Below are 22,830 nucleotides of genomic sequence, written 5' to 3'. Positions count from 1 at the left end.
ACAGCAAGTATCGGCCGATACCCGATACTTGCGGTATCGGAATGCTCAACACTACTCATTAGCTGAATCAAATCAAACTGGCTCATAACATTATGGGAACTTCCGATTCCGGTATTCGATATGCAAAAAGTATCGGAACTCAGTATCGGAATTCCGATACCACGAATATCGGCCGATACCCGATATTTGCTGTATCGGAATGCTCAACACTATGCCTGACACATCAGTCTCGATATCCGCTTCTTCTTTAATCACTTCCTCAATTTTCACACCACAGTCACTTTCTTGAACCACATAACATCCAGTCCCTGCCATAATAGACAATTTTTCTTCTTCAACACAGCAGTAACAGAAACAAACAGAATTCACTTCCTCTGTTCTTCCTAACACCTTCGTCACACATTTCATGTGCCAAGCCATAAAATTCTTCTTTTCCTTCCACGGATTCTCTCATTTAGAGCTAAATATCCTTACTTCAGTTGTGCACAATACTGGAGCGGCCGTATCAGTTTGTTCCACAGGGTCAATCCCCCTCTGGGATGCCCAAAATTCATGGTACTCAGTGAAAGGAGGAGGGCGTCTCAGACTATCCCTCCGGACACCTCTGGATATATATGTTGTGGCAGGGCTAAGGGTCATGTAATTGATTGGAGATATGTGTCTCATAAATGGCTTATCTCCATAATGTAAGGCATAAGTAAAGCATACCAGATATTGTTATTGTTTTTGTTTGAAGGACCTGTTGTGAGGTCACAGTCATGTGACCAGTCAGCTGCTGGGTTCGTGGGGGTGGCTACAGCCTTATAATGTGACCTGCTCCTGAACCAGGGAGCTGTATGTGGGGAGGACTACACCTCCCAGCATGTACTGAGACTCACGGTCTGAGTCTGCAACCACGAACGTTTATGTTTTGTTTGCCTAAGCTAGAGGCTATTTTTGGTGACACGCTGTTTTGTGGTTTATGACAGAAATAAACCTTATGAACTTTGGAAGAACCTGTCTCCTGATTGTCTCCCGCTGCACCTGAGTGAGTCACATCCCTACAATATATATATATCTATACATACCTGAGTTACGTATCCTACCCAATCTTCAATCACCTCACCACGCCCAATGCTAACAATGATCAGGACTTCAGGATATTTTGACTATAAAGAGAGTCACAATCACTGGATTGACCCAGGGTGTCCATCCCTTATGAGGTACGGTTCGCGCACTGGGCCCCCAACGGGACTGCACCTCTATATAATTCCACCCATGAATCACCCCACCATCAAGGACAAACCTCAGATCCTCTTTGCAGCAACAAAGCACAGGAAAACCACACCAATGAACAGTCTGAACAGTATAATTGCCAACTTACCGTGGTTGTTGTGGGGGTCCCAATTTTCCAGCACCTGTGTCCTTTGTCTTGTTGTTCTCTGGGGGCAGAGGCGTCCCTATTCGGGGGCCGCACGTTTGGCGCCAAGCTGTCGGGGTAGCTATTGAGGGAGGGCTAAACTAACCCTTCACAGTTGATCCAGTGATTTCCAAATTAGTTCATAGGGCGTTGCTAGCAACTGGGAATGACCACACGGAGAGGGGGTCTCTGTATGGGAGGATCAAGACAAATCACTAGTCCCCTTTATTTTAGTCACTTCTTTTATAATCTTTTGCTTAATTATGCAAAGTTCTTAACTACCAATAGCATCATGGTAATACTTCACTTTATAAGCCAATAGTATAGCAAGAAAATCGGAACATGTCCCTAGCTACGTGACGTAGAGAATAGAACAATAGCACATTCCTCAGGATTTCATATCTTATACCTTGTTCAACCTGGAACAGTCTAGTTTCATAACAGCTGCGAACTTTCACCTAATTTCAAAATTTATCTTGTAAACAACAAAATGGCGTCGCAAGCACAAAAATGGATCCTGGAGAGCAAGATGTCCTGTACATCTGAATACTGTACTTCACACCACGCTATGATCTACCCAGTCAGCACTTCTTTTCATGAAAAGCCATCCCAGCCCTCCACGTGCATGTGAAAGACCGCATTGTCCATGCACTCAAGCAATCAGTGAGTGCAAAGGTGCACCTCACAACAGATGCATGGTCCAGTAGGCATGGCCAGGGCCATTACGTGTCCATCACTGTGCACTGGGTTAATGTGGTGGATGCAGGGTCCACAGGGGACAGCGGTGGTGGGACAGTGCTGCCTAGCCCACGGTATAGGAAACAGTTGGCTGTAGGCGTTCGACCCTCCTCCTCCTCCAGAAGCGAAAGCTCGTCCACAGAGCGCAGTCGCACGAGCACTCCATCTGCAGCTGCCATTGTTGCACATGAGGTATCCCACTATCGAACAGTTAGTGGTAAGCGTCAGCAGGCTGTGTTGAAGATTATGTGTTTGGGCGACAACAGACACACCGCAGAGGTACTGGCCGACTACTTGCAGCGACAAACTGAGTCATGGCTGGGCAGTCTACATCTTGAGGCAGGCAAGGTAGTTAGTGATAACGGCTGGAATTTTGTGGCAGCTATAGCCCTTTCAAAACTCAGACACATGCCTTGCCTGTCTCACACCTTGAACATGGTGGTACAGTGCTTCCTCAATAATTATCCGGAGTTAACAGCCCTGCTCCATAAGTTGTGATGACTGTGCTCGCACATCCGCCGGTCGCCCATACACTCCAGTCGTATGCAGAAGCTGCAGTGATTGCTCCACCTTCCCAAGCACTGCCTAATTATCGACGTTGCAACAAGGTGGAACTCCACCCTGCACATGGTTCAGAGGCTGTGCGAACAGAGGCAGGCTGTAATTCATTTGTGGGAGGATACACGGTCAGGCGGTTTGCGGGCAGACATAGAGTTGTCTGGTGTGCAGTGGTCGAAGCTGAAATACCTCTGTGAAGTCCTTCAGTGTTTTGAGGAATGCACACGGCTTGTAAGCGCAGACAACGCCATCACAAGCATGAGCATCCCACTTATGCGTCTGCTCATGCAAACTTTGACACACATTAAGGAGCAGGCATCTGCAGCCGAGGAGGAAGAGGAGGAGGGAAGCCTTTGTCTGCTCAGGGAAGTCTCGTGGACGAGGTGGAGGAAGAAGAGGAAGATGAGGGGGAACAGGATGTTGGGGAAGATTATTTAGGGGAGGAGGATGCTTCTCAGGGGGCAAGACAAAATGTTGGCGTGGCAAGGTCAGGTAGAGGGTTTGTGCGTGACTGGAGGGATGTTGATTTGCCAGAAAGTGCTCCTCCACCCAGCACTCGCAGTGCATCATTGACACCTGGAACATTGGCCCACATGTCTGATTATGCCTTGCAGATCCTAAAAAGGGACCCCCGCATTGCCAAAATGATGAACGATGAAGACTACTGGGTGGCCAGCATCCTGGATCCACGCTATAAAGGCAAATTCCAAAACATCATGCCTCAGGAGAACCTAGAGCTAATATTGGCTAACAAACAAGCAACTCTGGTAAACCGTTTGTTTGAGGCATTCCCAGCACACAGCGGCGATGATCTTTCTCCCATGAGCCGTAGGCGGCAACATGGAAGAGGTGTTCGTGGTGTACACAGCCGAAGTGGCGTTGGACACAAGGGTTTCATGACCATGTTGTGGACTGATTTTTTAAGTACCGCTCACACGACTGGTTATACTGCATCGATGGAAAGTGACAGGAGACAGCAGTTGTCAACTACGGTAACAAACTACTTCTCCTCCCATATCGATGTTCTCCCTCACCGGTCATTCCCCTTTGACTATTGGGCAAGTAAACTTGACACCTGACCTGAATTGGCACAATATACCTTACAGGAGGTCGCTTGCCCTCCTGCTAGTGTGTTATCTGAAAGAGTCTTCAGTGCTGCTGGATCAATCCTGACAGAAAAAAGGACCCATCTGTCAACCCAAAATGTTGATGATCTAACCTTCATTAAAATGAACCATGCATGGGTTTCAAAGGATTTTGTCCCACCCTCCCCTGCTGACACGTAGGTTGCCAGAAAAATGGCTCGCTTTTGTCCTCCTCTTCCGCAGACTTCTCCAATTACTCCATTTGCAGCTGCTGAATGTGCAACATCAACATATGCCATATTTTCCACCTCCCTAACTGGGCTGCCTCCCCCCACAAGGCCGGGGTCACCACCAGACGCACGCACCCTTGCGAGTGCCGTTGCCCTGGACAAGTGGGTGGGCCCACTCTTGGGCAACGGCACTGGCACAGGGTCCCTCATAGTACAATCAAGTGTCTCTGATGGTGGGGGTGCACACCCGCCATCAGACACACCGGCGTACTATGAGGGGCCCTGTGCCAGTACCGCTGGCCACAAGTGGGCCCCCCCTGCTTGCTCAGGGCACCAGCACTTGCAATACTTACCTCTCCCTACTCCACCACTGTGTAGTCTGGCCTGTTAAATACTTCACTGGGACTGCCAATACAAATTTGGTGAAATGAGAGATGATGGTTAAGACGTAGCTATGCCCTGTCCTGCTGGGCTCTATCTTCAGATGATCAATGGCTTCCATTTGTTATGGACGTCGACTCACAATGAGATGCAGTGGTGGTTTATCATCAGCTTTCACGGTTTTCAGACTCACAGACGTGTGACATTCCTGCCCACATTTTTAAATGTGTCCTCTCATGCCAATCCAATAGAATCGCCTACGGCCTGTGGCTTGTGTCTTTTGCACTCCAAAGTTACCTGACAGATCATGATAGGCAGTGAGGACAATGTCTACATCTCTCCCTGTGATCACAATTTGATGGAGATGAGTAACGGTGATGGGTTCCACGGTACTGCGATACAGCAAACATTCTTCACAAGAACTGTTTTCGCTGTCTCCACAGACAAAGTAATTGAGGGTCACGATCGCCTCTGAGAATTCTCCCGGGAGTTTTTCCCGTGATTAGTAATTCCAAAATTTCTGCAATCACTCAACTTTCCATCTGTACTTGTATCCATCTCATTTCCTCTTGCGGAGAGTCTGGACTGTCTTACTGAGACTGAAATATATATAAAGATTGAAAAATACCCCAACAGTGTATACTGGTGTACGCTTCGAATACATAACCCTTTTTCTACTTTTTAGATTCTTGTCTAATCCATACTGAGGCTGTGAGTGTCTTTGTTGGACTCCGGAAATATACACGCAGATTTTTAATGTTTAAACAATGCTATATATACCTGCTATCCAGTGATACTGTACCCTTTCTCAACTTTCTACAATCACGTCAAATCCATACAGGGCCTGAGACCTTCTGAGTCTGCCTCCTGATATCTAGACATAGATTTTTAATGTGTAAACTATGCTATAAATATACCTGTTCTCTGGTGATACTGTACCCTTTCTCAACTTTCTACAATCTTGTTGAATCCATACTGGGCCTGAGAACGTCTGATTCTGCCTCCTGATTAGAGATGAGCTGTGTTCGAGTCGACCTGTTCGCCAAGTTAAAATTCCAGCTGTTTTGGGCGGTGTTTGAGCTGTTCGGCGAATTCGAACACTTTGCTTAAAATTCGGCTGTTCAAGGTTCCGTTCGAGAACGGTTCGTTCACCAAAAGCGTAACTTCATTTTCACATCAATAATGGTTTTCAATGTTAATAGACTGTTTCATGGCATAGTAGCGGTGTGTGGTAGCAAGCGGTGTAGTGTACCTGTCAAGGAGCTACACCGTGTGTGTTTCTATTAATTTTTTACCGCATCTTGTCCAGAAAATCCTTTAGGGCCTTGTAGCACTGTCTGCTACTCAGCAGAGGAGCCCACCCATGAACCTAGCTATGCCGCCTGTTTATGAAAGAACCAGTTTTTGACTGCATTTAGCCCAGTTAATACTTTGGGCCTAGTAACTGTGTCTGCTACTCATCAGAGGAGCCCACCCGTGAACCACGCTGTGCCGTCTGTTTATGTAAGAACCATTTTTTAACTCCATTTTGCCCAGTGAATACTTTGGGACTAGTACCAGTGTCTACTGCTCAGCAGAGGAACCCACCTGTGAACCTAGCTATGCCGCCTGTTTATGTAAGCACTGTCTGCTACTCAGCAGAGTTGCCCACCCGTGAACCAAGCTATGCCGCCTGTTTATGTAAGAACTGCGTGCTACTCAGCAGAGGAGCCCAGCTGTTAAGCAAGCTACAGCACCTGTGGTTTGGACACTTAATTTTGTAATTCTTTCTGGAATGCCGGTTTGGCCTAATTCCGGAATTTCGGTTGACCTGCATTTACTGGGAAATCCTTGTTCGCGGGGAAGAAATGGAATCCCATATCCCCATCACTAACGTTGTTCAGCGGGTTATCTGCACCTGTAAGCGACACACGCTGGTCCTTTCAATGTAGCGTGCATGCAGCCCCGGACATGTAAGGGCATGACAGACCTGTTATTGCTCGATCTCGCGTGCCAGAGCCTCGCGTGTCCCTCTAGTAAGCTTGACGCTTACCGCGGGGGCATGCCGGAGTCTCATTCGTTAACGGAATTAAGCTGACAAATTGCTAGAAAAACTTAAAACGGACATCTACCACCACCCACTGAATCGACAAAGTTTGCAATCTGTCCATCTTTTCTGTAGCTGGCATGGTTGAGGTTTCCCGGGTGGAGTCGAATTAAGCCGCAGGCTCCACTCCTGGTGGTGCCCTTCTGGACATTCCTTTAAGGTTCAGCTTTGCAACCATACTGCCCCCGGAAACCAAACACTTTGCCTTCATGGACGCTGTTCGGAGGTTCGTGGAAATAACGCCGCCCGAGCAGCAGTTGGCATAATTTATGGTGGGTAGAAAGTCCGACGGTATATGATCGTCTTCGATTTCAGATTTTTATTTTTTTTTGTATTTTACATTTTTATTCCAGCCTTTCTTGACTTCATAAGGGCATGACATGCCTATATCTGTGTCTCCTCCTCCTCCTTTTACTCCTCCACCTCTTTTCTATATGTAGTTGCCCTTTTCTATATGTTATTTTTGTATTCTGAGTAGTGTTGAGCATTCCGATACCGCAAATATCGGGTATCGGCCGATACTGAGTACTGATATTTTTACAATATTGAATACCGGAATCGGAAGTTCCCATAATGCTATTAGCCAGTTGTGTTAGCCATGTTAACTAATGGCATGGCTGTGATTGGCTGATGAAATGATGTCATCATGATGCGCGGTCTGTACGGGCCTGCCGGGGGTCTGTGCGGGCTGCTGGGGTTTTGTGCGGGTCTGCCGGGGGTCTGTGCGGGCAGCCGGGGGTCTGTACGGGCCTGCCGGAGGTCTGTGCTGGCCTGCCGGAGGTCTGTGCGGGCTGCCGGGGGTCTGGGAGGGCCTGCCGGGGGTCTGTGCGTGCCTGCCGAGGGTCTGTGCAGGCTGTCGGGGGTCTGTGCGGGCCTGTCGGGGGTCTGTGCGGGCTGCCGGGGGTTGTGTGTGTGAGCAGGCATCGTCCGATGGGACTACAAGTCCCATCGGGCTATGCCTGTTACAATGACAGTGATAGACACGTTAGCCAATGATGGGACAGTAGTAGTCCAATCATCCGGCTATTGTGTTGAATGTAAAAAAAAAACATACATACTACATATATACTACATTCATACATACTACATACATACTACATTCATATAACATACTTACATACTACATACTACATACATACTACATGTATACTACAGTCATACAACATACATACTACATACTACATACATACTACATATATACTACATTCATACAACATACATAGATACATACTACATACATACTTCATATATACTACATTCATACAACATACATACTACGTATATACTACATTCATACAACATACATACCTACATACCACATACATGCTACATTCATACAGCATACATACATACTACATATATACTACATTCCTACAACATACATACATACTACATACATACTACATACATACTACATACATACTACATTCATACTACATTCATACTACATACATACATATTACATACATACTACATATATACTATATTCATACAGCATACATGCTACATAATGCATACATACTACATATATACTACATTCATACAATATACATACATACTACATACTTACTACATACATACAACATACATACATACATACTACATACTTACTACATACATACAACATGCTACATACATACATCATACATACAACATACATACTACATACAGTGGGGAAAAAAGTATTTAGTCAGTCAGCAATAGTGCAAGTTCCACCACTTAAAAAGATGAGAGGCGTCTGTAATTTACATCATAGGTAGACCTCAACTATGGGAGACAAACTGAGAAAAAAAAATCCAGAAAATCACATTGTCTGTTTTTTTTTCATTTCATTTGCATATTATGGTGGAAAATAAGTATTTGGTCACAAACAAACAATCAAGATTTCTGGCTCTCACAGACCTGTAACTTCTTCTTTAAGAGTCTCCTCTTTCCTCCACTCATTACCTGTAGTAATGGCACCTGTTTAAACTTGTTATCAGTATAAAAAGACACCTGTGCACACCCTCAAACAGTCTGACTCCAAACTCCACTATGGTGAAGACCAAAGAGCTGTCAAAGGACACCAGAAACAAAATTGTAGCCCTGCACCAGGCTGGGAAGACTGAATCTGCAATAGCCAACCAGCTTGGAGTGAAGAAATCAACTGTGGGAGCAATAATTAGAAAATGGAAGACATACAAGACCACTGATAATCTCCCTCGATCTGGTGCTCCACGCAAAATCCCACCCCGTGGGGTCAGAATGATCACAAGAACGGTGAGCAAAAATCACAGAACCACGCGGGGGGACCTAGTGAATGAACTGCAGAGAGCTGGGACCAATGTAACAAGGCCTACCATAAGTAACACACTACGCCACCATGGACTCAGATCCTGCTGTGCCAGACGTGTTCCACTGCTTAAGCCTGTACGTGTCCGGGCCCGTCTGAAGTTTGCTAGAGAGCATTTGGATGATCCAGAGGAGTTTTGGGAGAATGTCCTATGGTCTGATGAAACCAAACTGGAACTGTTTGGTAGAAACACAACTTGTCGTGTTTGGAGGAAAAAGAATACTGAGTTGCATCCATCAAACACCATACCTACTGTAAAGCATGGTGGTGGAAACATCATGCTTTGGGGCTGTTTCTCTGCAAAGGGGCCAGGACGACTGATCCGGGTACATGAAAGAATGAATGGGGCCATGTATCGTGAGATTTTGAGTGCAAACCTCCTTCCATCAGCAAGGGCATTGAAGATGAAACGTGGCTGGGTCTTTCAACATGACAATGATCCAAAGCACACCGCCAGGGCAACGAAGGAGTGGCTTTGTAAGAAGCATTTCAAGGTCCTGGAGTGGCCTAGCCAGTCTCCAGATCTCAACCCTATAGAAAACCTTTGGAGGGAGTTGAAAGTCCGTGTTGCCAAGCGAAAAGCCAAAAACATCACTGCTCTAGAGGAGATCTGCATGGAGGAATGGGCCAACATACCAACAACAGTGTGTGGCAACCTTGTGAAGACTTACAGAAAACATTTGACCTCTGTCATTGCCAACAAAGGATATATCACAAAGTATTGAGATGAAATTTTGTTTCTGACCAAATACTTATTTTCCACCATAATATGCAAATAAAATGAAAAAAAAAACAGACAATGTGATTTTCTGGATTTTTTTTTCTCAGTTTGTCTCCCATAGTTGAGGTCTACCTATGATGTAAATTACAGACGCCTCTCATCTTTTTAAGTGGTGGAACTTGCACTATTGCTGACTGACTAAATACTTTTTTCCCCCACTGTATATACTACATTCATACAATACATACATATAGACATACAGTACATATAACAGAGTACATACTCACCATCACTTGTCACTTTGATCCCCGAAGCCAGTGTCATCTCACTGTAAAAAATATTAAAATAACAAACAAGCAATATACTCCTTGATCCGCAGAAATCCACGAGTGTCCCACGACGATCTCCTGCAGTGCATCACTGAGAGGTTACTATAGCTCACTGGTCTCACTTTATGGCAAAAGCTGTGTGGGATCTTTCTCACACAGCAATGCCAAAAGTGAGACTAGGGACTATTTTTTTTACAGTGGCTGAGGAATACAGTGCGGAAGGATACCTACCTTCCGGATCCCCTAGTGAGTGGTCGCATCAGCTGATGCTGCTGTTCTCCACGGGAGATCGTCGTGGGACACTCGTGGATTTCTGCGGTTCAGGGAGTATATTGGTTGTTTGTTATTTTAATATTTTTTACAGATGACAGTGGCTTCGGGGATCAAAGTGACAATTGATGGTGAGTATGTACTCTATGTTGTATGTACTGTATGTCTATATGTTTGTATTGTATGAATGTATGAATGTATTGTATGTTGTATGTATGTAGTATGTCTGTAGCATGTATGTTGTATGTATGTAGCATGTTTTATGTATGTTGTATGTCTGTAGTATGTACTATACACTCACTGGCCACTTTATTAGGTACACCTGTCCAACTGTGTGTTAAGACTTAATTTCTAATCAGCCAATCACATGGCGGCAACTCAGTGCATTTAGGCATGTAGACATGGTCAAGACAATCTCCTGCAGTTCAAACCGAGCATCAGTATGGGGAAGAAAGGTGATTTGAGTGCCTTTGAACGTGGCATGATTGTTGGTGCCAGAAGGGCTGGTCTGAGAATTTCAGAAACTGCTGATCTACTGGGATTTCCACGCACAACCATCTCTAGGGTTTACAGAGAATGGTCCGAAAAAGAAAAAAAATCCAGTGAGTGGCAGTTCTGTGGCCGGAAATGCCATGTTGATGCCAGAGGTCAGAGGAGAATGGGCAGACTGGTTCGAGCTGATAGAAAGGCAACAGTGACTCAAATTGCCACCCGTTACAACCAAGGTAGGCAGAAGAGCATCTCTGAACGCACAGTGCGTCGAACTTTGAGGCAGATGGGCTACAGCAGCAGAAGACCACACTGGGTACCACTCCTCTCAGCTAAGAACAGGAAACTGAGGCTACAATTTGCACAAGCTCATTGAAATTGGACAGTAGAAGATTGGAAAAACGTTGCCTGGTCTGATGAGTCTCGATTTCTGCTGCGACATTCGGATGGTAGGGTCAGAATTTGGCGTAAACAACATGAAAGCATGGATCCATCCTGCCTTGTATCAACGGTTCAGGCTGGTGGTGGTGGTGTCATGGTGTGGGGAATTTTTTCTGGGCACTCTTTGGGCCCCTTGGTACCAATTGAGCATCGTTGCAACGCCACAGCCTACCTGAGTATTGTTGCTGACCATGTCCATCCCTTTATGACCACAATGTACCCAACATCTGATGGCTACTTTCAGCAGGATAATGCGCCATGTCATAAAGCTCGAATCATCTCAGATTGGTTTCATGAACATGACAATGAGTTTACTGTACTCAAATGGCCTCCTCAGTCACCAGATCTCAATCCAATAGAGCATCTTTGGGATGTGGTGGAACGGGAGATTCGCATCAGGGATGTGCAGCCGACAAATCTGCGCCAACTGTGTGATGCCATCATGTCAATATGGTCCAAAATCTCTGAGGAATGCTTCCAGCACCTTGTTGAATCTCTGCCACGAAGAATTGAGGCAGTTCTGAAGGCAAAAGGGGGTCCAACCCCTTACTAGCATGGTGTACCTAATAAAGTGGCCAGTGAGTGTATATGTATGTATGTTGCATTAATGTAGTATATATGTAGTATGTATGTATGTATGTATTATGTATGTAGTATGTATGCATGTTGTATGAATGTAGTATATATGTAGTATGTATGTATGTTGTATGAATGTAGTATATATGAAGTATGTAATATGTAGTATGTATGTTGTATGAATGTAGTATATATGTTGTATGTATGTATGTATGTATGTATGTTGTATGAATGAAGTATGTATGTATGTTTTATGAATGTAGTATATATGTATTATGTATGTATTACGTAGTATGTATCTATGTTGTTTGAATGTAGTATATATGTAGAATGTATGTATTATGCAGTATGTATGTATGTTGTATGAATGTAGTATATATGTAGTATGTATGTAGTATGTATGTTTGAATGTAGTATATATGTAGTATGTATGTAGTATGTAGTATGTACTGTATGTATGTTGTATGAATGTAGTATGTATGTATTATGTAGTATGTATGTATGCTGTATGAATGTAGTGTATATGTAGTATGTATGTAGTTTGTAGTATGTATGTACTGTATGTATGCTGGATGAATGTAGCATATATGTAGTATGTATGTAGTATGTATGTATGTTGTATGAATGTAGTATATATGTAGTATGTATGTATGTTTTATGAATGTTGTATATATGTACTATGTATGTAGTATGTATTTTTTTTTTTTTTTACATTCAAAACATTAGCCGGATGATGGGACTACTACTATTCCATCAGTGGTTAATGTGTCATTACCTGTCATTGTAGCAGGCATAGCCCGATGGGACTTGTAGTCCCATATGACGATGCCTGCACACACACACAACCCCCGGCAGCCTGCACAGACCCCCGGCTGGCCCGTACAGACCACCGACAGGCTCGCACAGACCCCCGGCAGGCCCGCACAGACCCCCGGCAGCCCGCACAGACCCCCAACAGACCCGCACAGACCCCCGGCAGCCCGCACAGACCCCCGGCAGGCCACACGACCCCCGAGAGGCCCGTACAGACCCCGCCCACACACACAGACACACATCGCTCACACTCTTCCCCCCTCCCGAACTGGATGTGCAAGTAAAGAAAGGGGTTTTTTTAATTCCGATATTTGTGCCCCATTAACTAGCATGGATTTCCGGTATCGGAATCGGCGATACCCAATACTTTTTGGGTATCGGTCCGATCCAATCCGATCCGATACTTCATGATATCGGATGGTATCGCTCAACACTAATTCTGGGCATTTTGTCTGCTTTGAGACACTTTTTAAGGTGTCTCGTAATTGTTTTCTATGTGTTAGTATGTGTTTGTGTTTGCCTGCCATTGTTTTCAATGGTGTTCGACGGTGTTCAACGAACATTCGACGAACTTGCCTCCTGTTTGATGAACCAAAACGAACTCGAACACTAGCGGGGTGGCTAAACACTATTCCTGATATATAGACGTACATTTTTAATGTTTAAACTATGCTATATAAACCTGGTATCTGGTGATACTGTACCCTTTCTGCCAGGAAGTCCTCCCCCACCCACCACTCTAAGTGTATCATTGACACATGGAACATTGTCCCACATGTGTGATTATTTCTTTCGGATCTTCTTGTTATATTGTGGTGTGATCCATCCTGAGCGTGTGACAGTCTGTGGGTTACTCCTGCAATTTAGATGTACATTTAAAAATTACCCCAACACTAGTGTATACAGCTCTACGCTTGTGATACATTACCCATTTACTGCTTTTTATATTCTGGTCTAATCCAAACTGACCAAGTGAGAGTTATTTTCTGACTGTGGAAATAAATACTGAGATTAACAACAATGACCCCTACACTGTGTACAGCTGTACTCTTCAGATCCATTACCATTTTACGGCTTTTTATATTGTGTTGTAATCCATACTGAGCCTGAGAGTGTCTGTGTCTGCCTCCTGAAATATCTATGGAGATTTAGAATGTTTAAACTATACTTTATATACCTGCTATCTGATGATACTGTACACTTTTTCTACTTTTTATGTTCTTGTCTAATCCATACTGAGCCTGTGAGCGTCTCTGTGTGACTGATGGAATATATAGGGAGATTGACAATTATCCGTTGACTGTATAGAGCTGTATGCTTCTGATAAAGTACCATATATCTGATGTTATTTTGGGTTCATTTTCTGCAAAATTTTGAAGTTTGGTGGAAGAGGCCACGGACGTGGGCATTGGGGGGCCAGCTGGTTCTGATGGTGGTGGTGCATCTTCTGGTAGTGGCAAAAGCACAATAGCAGCTAAGGAAGGAGGTGTTGAGCCTGCGTCATGGTCTGGCTCTGAAACGCCTGGAAGGCTACCTTTTCTGGGAGTAGGTTAACAAAATAAAGCCGGAGCATGAGGAACTGGTTTTGGCTTACATTGCCGAAACAGACTCCAGAAAATATGCCCTCCTCTTCTGAAGTTTCAAAAAATGCAAGCACTGAGTCGTAAAGTGCTGGCTCCTGGTCAGGAAGAACCCCTTTCCTTGTGTCCTTCACCCCCACCAAAAGTGAATGATGCAGCAGGCCACACTTCACATTAGTCCACATAGCTCTTTCTATCATACCATGCCTGGGTTATCAAGTGAAATCGTGAATTCCCCAGTCCAAGATGAATCTGACATGGAGTGTTGGTGGCCAGCCAGGGCAGTGGGGTTAATCGGTACCGGACCGGTGTCTCAGAGGGATGTGTCACGTTGGTGGTGATGACCCGTTCCGTGGCCCTGGGCGTCCATGCAAAGGGGTGAATAACGTTTATAGGTGAATGATACGTGACGCCACCTGTGGATTCTGATCAGATTGACCTGCGCTGCAGTGTCGCTTCTCTAGGACAGATGTTGTGGTGCAGCTAAGATGTAGAAGCCCTGCACAGGTAGGGCCATAGTCGCAGGGCAGATGAAAGAGTTGGTAGATGGTGTGCAGTGCAGGATGTAGCAGATCCGTGCGCCAGGCGCAGGAGAAAGATGACAGACACAGTCGTGCAGTTCCATTACCTGTACTTTGTAAGTGCCGTCCAGGACCCAGAGTATAGATGGAGAAGGAGTTGGTCAGCCTGGAAGCAAATTTAGAATTCTCTCTCTGCAGATAGGTAGTGTGGCCTCCGTTCTAGCGCTTATCTGAGGTACTCGCAGTACTGAGTTCACTGAAGTTCCCCCTGTTGACTCTCTTTTGGAACTTTCTTGTATGGCAGGCATCCATAGCCTTTTCCTTCTGGCTCACACACGTCGCTGCTGGGGTCTCTGAGCCTTAGTTGGGAATAGAGCATTTACAACTGCTACTTCCTCCGGTTTCTGCTGCAGGACTGTCAGTGTCCCTACAAACTCGGAGACCGGAATCCGGACCATGCGCTCCAGCTAGGAGTGAGCCTTAACTCTGCTCATCCTCCAGCTCCCCTTCTCACGTCCACACACTTCCCCTTCCCTTCACAGACTGCCTGTTATGAATGAGTCACCGGAGGAGTAAAAAACAAAAATGCAAGCTAAGTCCAGAAAACCGGAGAGGTTGGTAGCTAGCTGATTGCAGACCCCTGATCCTATTCACAACTAACAGTAGCTGTGGAGCGTTCCTATGGTGGTCCTAGACGCCTCTTCACAGCCGGAGAACTAAATAAGCCTAAAGAAAGGGGAAATCTAAACTGCCCCAGAGCAGACCCCAAAGCAATAAACAGACCCCAACATGTATTGTCAGTGAAAACAGATGAAAACACAAACACAGACAGAAAGACAGGCAGAGCAAACGATGGGGCCCAACTAACTAGATAGGAAAGGACAGAAAAGATGCTGGCGGCAATCCGCAAAAACCCTACCAAAAATGTCCCAGCACGTCTGATAGGAAAAACGGCCCTGAAGTCACTAGACTTCAAAATCCCTATATCAGCACTCCGATATATTCTGAAGACAGAGCAAAAGAGATTTAACCGATCAGGGCAAAAATGGAAATTCAGCAGAGCCCCTGCCGGGGCTGGCAGAACACAAAACTAAGCAAATCAGACAAAATCTCATGGAACAATAACAGAGCAAAACTTAGCTTTAGAAGACAGGAACTGAACTGGAGGCCAGAGCTCAGAGCAGAGAAATCACCAGCATCTAAACAGGGCGTCGGCTGCCTTATATCCACTCAGATTCCGGATGTCCAATCGCAATCCACCTGTTCAGGTGACAGGTTTCTCCCATCCAAATCAGTTTCACCACCTCCTTTCACCAGCTGAGGGAGTTCATCGGACATCAAAGGTGAACGAGAAAATGAGCTCACAACACTGCCCTAACTTACCTCCTCCCGACCACAGAGAGCAGCTCCTCAGCAGTCAGGTTCAGAGGTCTCCCTGCTGGCCTTGAGTGGGAACTGTGTTGTGTGTTGGTTTAACTGCTAGAGAGATCCTTCGTACTCCTGGGGGCGCCACAAGTGCTCTGATGCCCAGCCACTGCTAGAGGATTCTGCTGGTACATTGACCCAGACCACTACATTCCCCTCACACTCTACACAGCCAGAATCTGACCCTGATGAAACTCAGGTTCCCCTTCCCGCATACTATACCACCTTACACGGTGACAAAGAGGAAGGTGCAGATGAAAGTGCAGGTTCCTTGAGCAGGTGGGGGGGCATACTCATGGGCGAGGGCCCGGGCACAGGGCCCCTCATAACACGCAAAATTGTCTCTGCCGGTGGGAGGGCCCACCCGCCGTCAGACACACCGCCATCCTATGAGGGGCCCTGTGCCAGTGCCGTCGCCGACGAGTGGGCACCCCCTGCTTGTTCAGGATCACAGCACTTGCAAAATTGAAATACTTATTGTACCTCTCCCTGCTCCACCGCCGTGACGTCTTCCGTGTTTCCTGACAGTGACATTCTGGTCAGAGAGCGTGATGACATCATGTCTGTACTCCCTCTGTCTAAACAGTCCAAGTGCAGTGAGATGGAAGATGGGGACGACAAGGAGTCCAGACTAGTGCAGGGATTCCCTGGCGAGGAGACTTATTTAATTGTTTTCAATGTTGGGACAGCAATTTTTGGGGAGCACTATACTCTGGAGAATGATATATGAGGCCCACCATACACTGGAGCATTCCAAAGGTGGACATCAGACACTGGAGCAGCATTTACAGGGCCCATTATACACTGGAGCATTAGAAATGGGGCCCATTATATATGGAGCATTATGTGGGCCCATAAGACAGTGGAGCTTCATCCATGGGGACCAACATATACTGTAGCTTTATGTGGAGCTCATCATATACTGTATGGAACATTATATGGGACCAATGATTCTGTATGGAGAAATATATGGGCCTCATTACTCTGTATAGCGCACTATGCGGTGGCCATAATACTGTCCGTTTTTGGAGCTATTGGAGAATTTAAAATGGATATCAGTCATGAGATGTAAGAAGTGAAGTATTTTTCATTGTACTATACCGCTCTTTCTCTGCCATATCAGAGGATCATGAATTGTGGCATGTGTTAAAGGAGCCCAGTGACACTCTTTGGCCCAGGGCCCACGAAAATCTGGAGCCAGCCCTACGCCCCCACTACTTTAGCCAAATAACCCCCAGTTTTCAATGCCTAACTATTATTATAAAGTAAATTAAGGTTGACAAGCTTAAGTAATAAGAATTGATGTTTTTGGCATTAAAATGGGCACTGTAGGTGTGTTTCCTGTCCTCCACTCACTGCCGACCTTGGTTCCCCATTGACTTGCATTGGGTTTCGTGTTTAAGTCGGCCTTCGACATTTCATGATAATCGGCCGATTGCGTTCGACCCGACTTTTGAGAAAGTCGAGTTTCATGAAACCCGACTCGACCCAAAAAAAGGCAAAGTCGCTCATCTCTTATTACCAGTACAAAAATACAAACTTAAAACCAACAATTTAAGGCTGTGATTACACACAGTCAAAAGGTCAGTGAACAGTATTAATAGAACAATATTATATCTGTGCGCTTATTTAAACCAGTGGGATGGGCAGTCTCCATGATCAGGATCCAAGGGTTTTCTTGGCTAAGATGTTTTTGTCGCCAAACTCCGCCCCTTCTGGGCTTACTGACCCTTTTGATTCTGAAAACCTGGAAACCGCTCAAATCACCGCCGTGCACTTGATAAAATTGTTTTGGAACATTAGAGGGATTAGGAGCATCTCTGTTCACTGAATCCCTAAGGTGTTCACTGATGTGCTGCCGGAGTTTTCGTGTTGTGCAGCCTATATAGGAGAGATCACAAATATTGCAGGTAACCATATATATGACGTGTTATACTGCAATTCATAAAGTCACGAATAACAACTGTTTCAGACCTCATTTTCTTATCAAATTGCTTGATATTTACTTCATCTTTGCATGCTCCACATTTGCCACCCCCACAGCTAAAGAAACCTTTAGTAGACAGCCAGGACATTTTAACAGGATTGTCCATTACCATACTAGGTGTTAGCAGATTAGAAAGAGTAGGAGCTTTCCTTGTTGAAAATAAACACCCTTTCTGAAGAATAATTTCCAAAGCAGGATTGCTTTTGAGCATTGACAAGTATTTTTTGATAATCGTCTTTATCTGGTTGTATTCTTTGCTGTAGGTGGTAACAAATATGGGTTTTTGGTTCTCCTGCTTTTTTGTTGTTTTTTTTTAAGGAATTTTACCATGTCAGCTCTGGGAATTTTTTCCAGTTTTTTTTTGCTTTTTCCAAACACCAATTCTGATAACCTCTTTCGCTCAAACATGCACAGATTTCTGCTCTCTCTTGAATATAGGATTCATAGTCACTGCAGTTTCTTTTGGATCTATATAATTCTCCCCTTGGAATATTAACCCTCACATGTCTGGGATGGCAGGAATCTGCTCTCAATATGGTGTTGACCATAGTTTCCGTATGGAAAGAAGTAGGTTTTACCTTATTTCTGTCATCCACAGAAATCAATAGGTCCAATAAACTGATGTTGGCTTTATTATAAGTGTGGGTAAAAAATAGGTTACAGTTGTTATTATTCAGATAACTCATGAATTTGGGAATATCATAAGCATCAGCTGAACAAATAATAATCATGTCATTCATATATCTAGCATAACTGAATATACTAGACTGGAATGGATTGTTTTCAAAGAAGATGCTTGCATCTTCCCACTAAGACACAAATAAATTGGCGAAAGATGGAGAGACTTTTGCTCCCATTGACTTGACTTTACACTCAAAAAATTTTTTTTGTTGTACAGAAAATAATTGTGTCTGAGTAGGAAATCAAGGGCAATGCAAGCAAAAGAAATCAAGTCAGGGCACCTAATACCTCTAATGTATTGAAACATTTTTATCAAGTGCACGGTGGTGATTTCAGCGGTTTCCAATTTTTCGGAATCAAAAGGGTCAGTAAGCCCAGAAGGGGCTTGGCGACAAAAACTTTTTAGCCGAGAAACACATTCGATCCTGATGATTGAGACCGCCCATCCCACCGGTTTAAATAAGCGCACAGATATAATATTGTTCTATTAATACTGCTTACTGACCTTTTGACTGTGTACAATGACAGCATTATATTGTTGGGTTTAAGTTTATATTTTTGCACTGGTAAAAGATTTTTAATGTTTGTGGGTGTGAAAATTTTAAACCATGTGATGGGGGAGGAGTTTCTTTGAATCCTTGGTCAATATAAACCCTGACTCACTGGTATAACATTAGGTTATGACTAAGGGGCATATTTGGCACTGAAATGCTAAAACTGTTGCCTGGGACCTCTGCTATTTTTGCCATTTTTTCTATTGTCGGTTGTCTCTCTTATATGAAGATTTTGGAATAAAGTCCATTTGAGTGCAACCTCTTGGTGCTGGATTTTTTTTTACTATGTATTAGATTTTCCTGGGATGGCAGCCATGCACAAAGTGGACAGGTGACCTGAAAAATACTTTTTCATTTACTTAGGATGGTACATATGTCTGACATCCATGCCCACTCGAGATTTCTTATGTGTGGAGTCTGAACTGAGTACCGACTGCCTTGTTGATGCTGGTAGTCAACAACTGCCCTCTTCTGCTCACAAATCCTTCCCAACATCTGTAGTGTAGAGTTCCAACGTGTGGGAACATCGCACACCAGTGGGTTAGCCGGAAGCTGTAAAAGCTGCTGAAGCATGGCAATGGCAGCAGAAGCTGTAGCTCACTTTCTAAAATGGGCACACAGGCGGCATACTTTGTGAAGCAGATCCGGCAGCTCCAGGTAGGTTTTGAAAAACCTCTGAACCACAAAGTTAAGCACATCGGCCAGGCATGGTACGTGTGTGTGTTCGCCTCGCCTCAGAGCCACCACCAGATTCCGGCCATTGTCACAGATGACCATACGTGGCTGTAGGTTCAGCGGTATCAGTCATAGATCTGCCTGCTCTTTCAGAGCTGTTCACAACTCTTCAGCATTGTGCAGTTTGTCACCTAAGCATATTAGTTTCAGCACAGCCTGTTGCCGCTTGGCTGAGGCAGTGCTGCAGTGTTTCCAGCTTGTGACTGATGTGGTCATTTCGAAGATGGAGGCTGAAAAGGAGGAGGATGAGGTGCAGGAACTGTAGACTGTGGGGTCAACCCTGATTGATCTAGGGCCCGCAATCTTTGGCGTCAGGAGGACGTGTTCCATCTCAAGGTCTGACTGGGTCCTGGCTTCAACTATGTTTATGTTAACCCAGTATGCTTTCAGTAAGATGTACCATTCCTGCCCACAAGCACTTGTCCACCTGTCCGTGGATAGGTGACTCTGTTTTCTCACTCCACCCCTCCTCGGCTTGCTGTATGCATTCTTTGCTGTGAATATCGGAGATCGTGCACAGATTTTGCGCTTGTACATTGAAATGGTATCTCAGTGCGTGAGCAGTATGCTTTGCCCAACTGTGGGCAAAACCGAAAAGCAGTAGTGTGCATGCGCCTTGGTTTTGTGTTCCAAGCCTCTTCCTGAACGCTCGCATGGTGCACGCGCCCGAACCTCAGTCACATAGGCATTTCTGCACGTATGCCACTACTCCAACGTCTCAAACCTCGTTTTGGCTGCTTTACTACATGCGGTCACTCTCCCTACCCCCTCATAACTGGCGCATAGCTTCATATGGTATTTAAAGCACACTGCTACCAATGATTAGACATGGAACTACAGAAGCCATAGGACACACATGTGCACTACTGCTTTTCGTCTTTGCCCGCAAATGGGTTAAGCATACTGCACACGCGTGAGAAACCATTTCAATGCGCAAGCGCAAAATCTGTACACGATCTCCGATATTCACGGCAAAGAATATTTACAGCAAGCCGAGGAGGGTTGGAGTGAGGGAACAGAGGCAATGCCCATCGGATGGGACCAAACAGATTAAAATATAGTGCGGGAGCAATAAAATAGTTTTTTATGGGTGATACATGGGGAGTCTAGGGGTTTCAGAAGTATTTGTGGAATGCATAGCTGACACCAAATTAACTGATGTTTTAGCTGGTAGGCAAAATAAAGTGGTAACAGGTTCCCGTTAAACATTATTTATAAGCGATAATAACTTTTTCATCCACCTCCCCATTCTAAATCCATTATAAATCCCCTTCCTCCCTTCCCAGTCCCCACACCCCTCATTTTCCTCCTCCACTCGCATCCCATTATTGTCCTCTCCCCACCCTCATCATTGCCTTCTCCCCCAGCACACCATCATTGCCCTTTCCACCACGTCTATCATTGCTTTCTCCCCCACCACCCCATCATTGCCGATTCCACCACCTCCATCATTTCCTCCTCCCCTATCAACCCCATCATTGCCCTTTCCACCATCATTGTTCTTCCACTACTACCATCATTGCCTTTTCCCCACCACCCCCATCATTGCCCATTCCACGACCTCCATCATTTCTTCCTCCCCAACCACCTCATTATTTCCCTTTCTAACATGACCATCATCGTCCTTTCCACCACCACAATCATTTCCTATTCCCCAACACCCCATCATTGCCCATTCCACCACCTCCATCATTCCTTTCTCCCCCACCATCTTCATCATTTCCTCCTCCCCACCACCCCATTATTGCCTTCTCCGCAATCACCCCTATCATTCCCCACTCCTACACACACACACACACACACACACACATACACACACACACTCACTCACTCACCTCACCGCACAACATGCTCTCCTGCAGCATCACATTTGCCTGCACTGCAGCTTCCTCTCTCTGGCACAGCCATCAGCCGTGGTGCTAAATGATGTCATCCAGCTGCGTCGCTGACAGCTGTGACAGAGACTGGAAGCATGGGCAGGGAACAGGATGGATCGCGGCAGCTCCACTGCCATTTTCTCTTGTACGCAAAAGAGCTGCAGGGATCTCTCGCTGCCCACCGCACAGGAGCACAATCTGGCCAGGGGCCCACCGGAGCCAGATAAACAGGACAGATTGCCCTCATTATTAGCCGCCCTGCAGGGGCCCCCTGGAGTCTCTGGGCCCCTGTGCAGCTGCACCGGCTGCACATGCGGTGTATCCGCCCATGCTCTTGCAATATGCACTGCAGTCTGCCACATACACTGCTTGCCTAGCACTGATATCTATGCAGCTAGACTAGTCCTCAGAAGGACAGTTAGTTGAGATGGATATGTGTAGAATATATTGTGGTATACCTACACTAATAGAAAACAGCAAAAGAGCAAAAAAGTTTACCCGTCCACGCCTCCAGACAAATGGACTATCAGGATGCAGTGGACCCATATAATTAAGATGGCAACACAGGTGCAAGAATACCGATGAAACAACCGCTCACAGCCTACCAATACATGGAGGGGGCGGTTCACACTATGGCCATGCACAGCATCCAGGCCAGCCTAGTAGTGACACCCTTCTATTAGCTCAGGCGGGCTGCCCAGCGCTATCAAAATGAATGCCATGTGAACAGACACCGCAGTTTACAAGACCAAATGGGCCCAACTGCACCCTGAATAAAAAGTGCAAAAAGCACATTAAAAAATGTGGAGAAATACTCAGCAAGCTCCAAGCATCTCGAGCAATGAGATACTCGAACGAGTACTGAGTAGTGGCGAGCATGCTCGCTCATCGCAAGTGAGGACCCCAGCACTGCAAGGCTGCAGTGCTATCCATAATGCCACTGTGCTGCCCATTTAGCATGAAGACTGTAGTGGACTTTATGTGAATAGTTATGTATATTTTTGCAGTCGTTACTGACCTTA

This window comes from Dendrobates tinctorius, unplaced genomic scaffold, assembly GCF_039654945.1.
Source record: "Dendrobates tinctorius isolate UK_male_01 unplaced genomic scaffold, ASM3965494v1 ptg000107l, whole genome shotgun sequence".
NCBI lineage: Eukaryota > Metazoa > Chordata > Amphibia > Anura > Dendrobatidae > Dendrobates > Dendrobates tinctorius.
Note: the sequence above shows the minus strand (reverse complement) of the source record.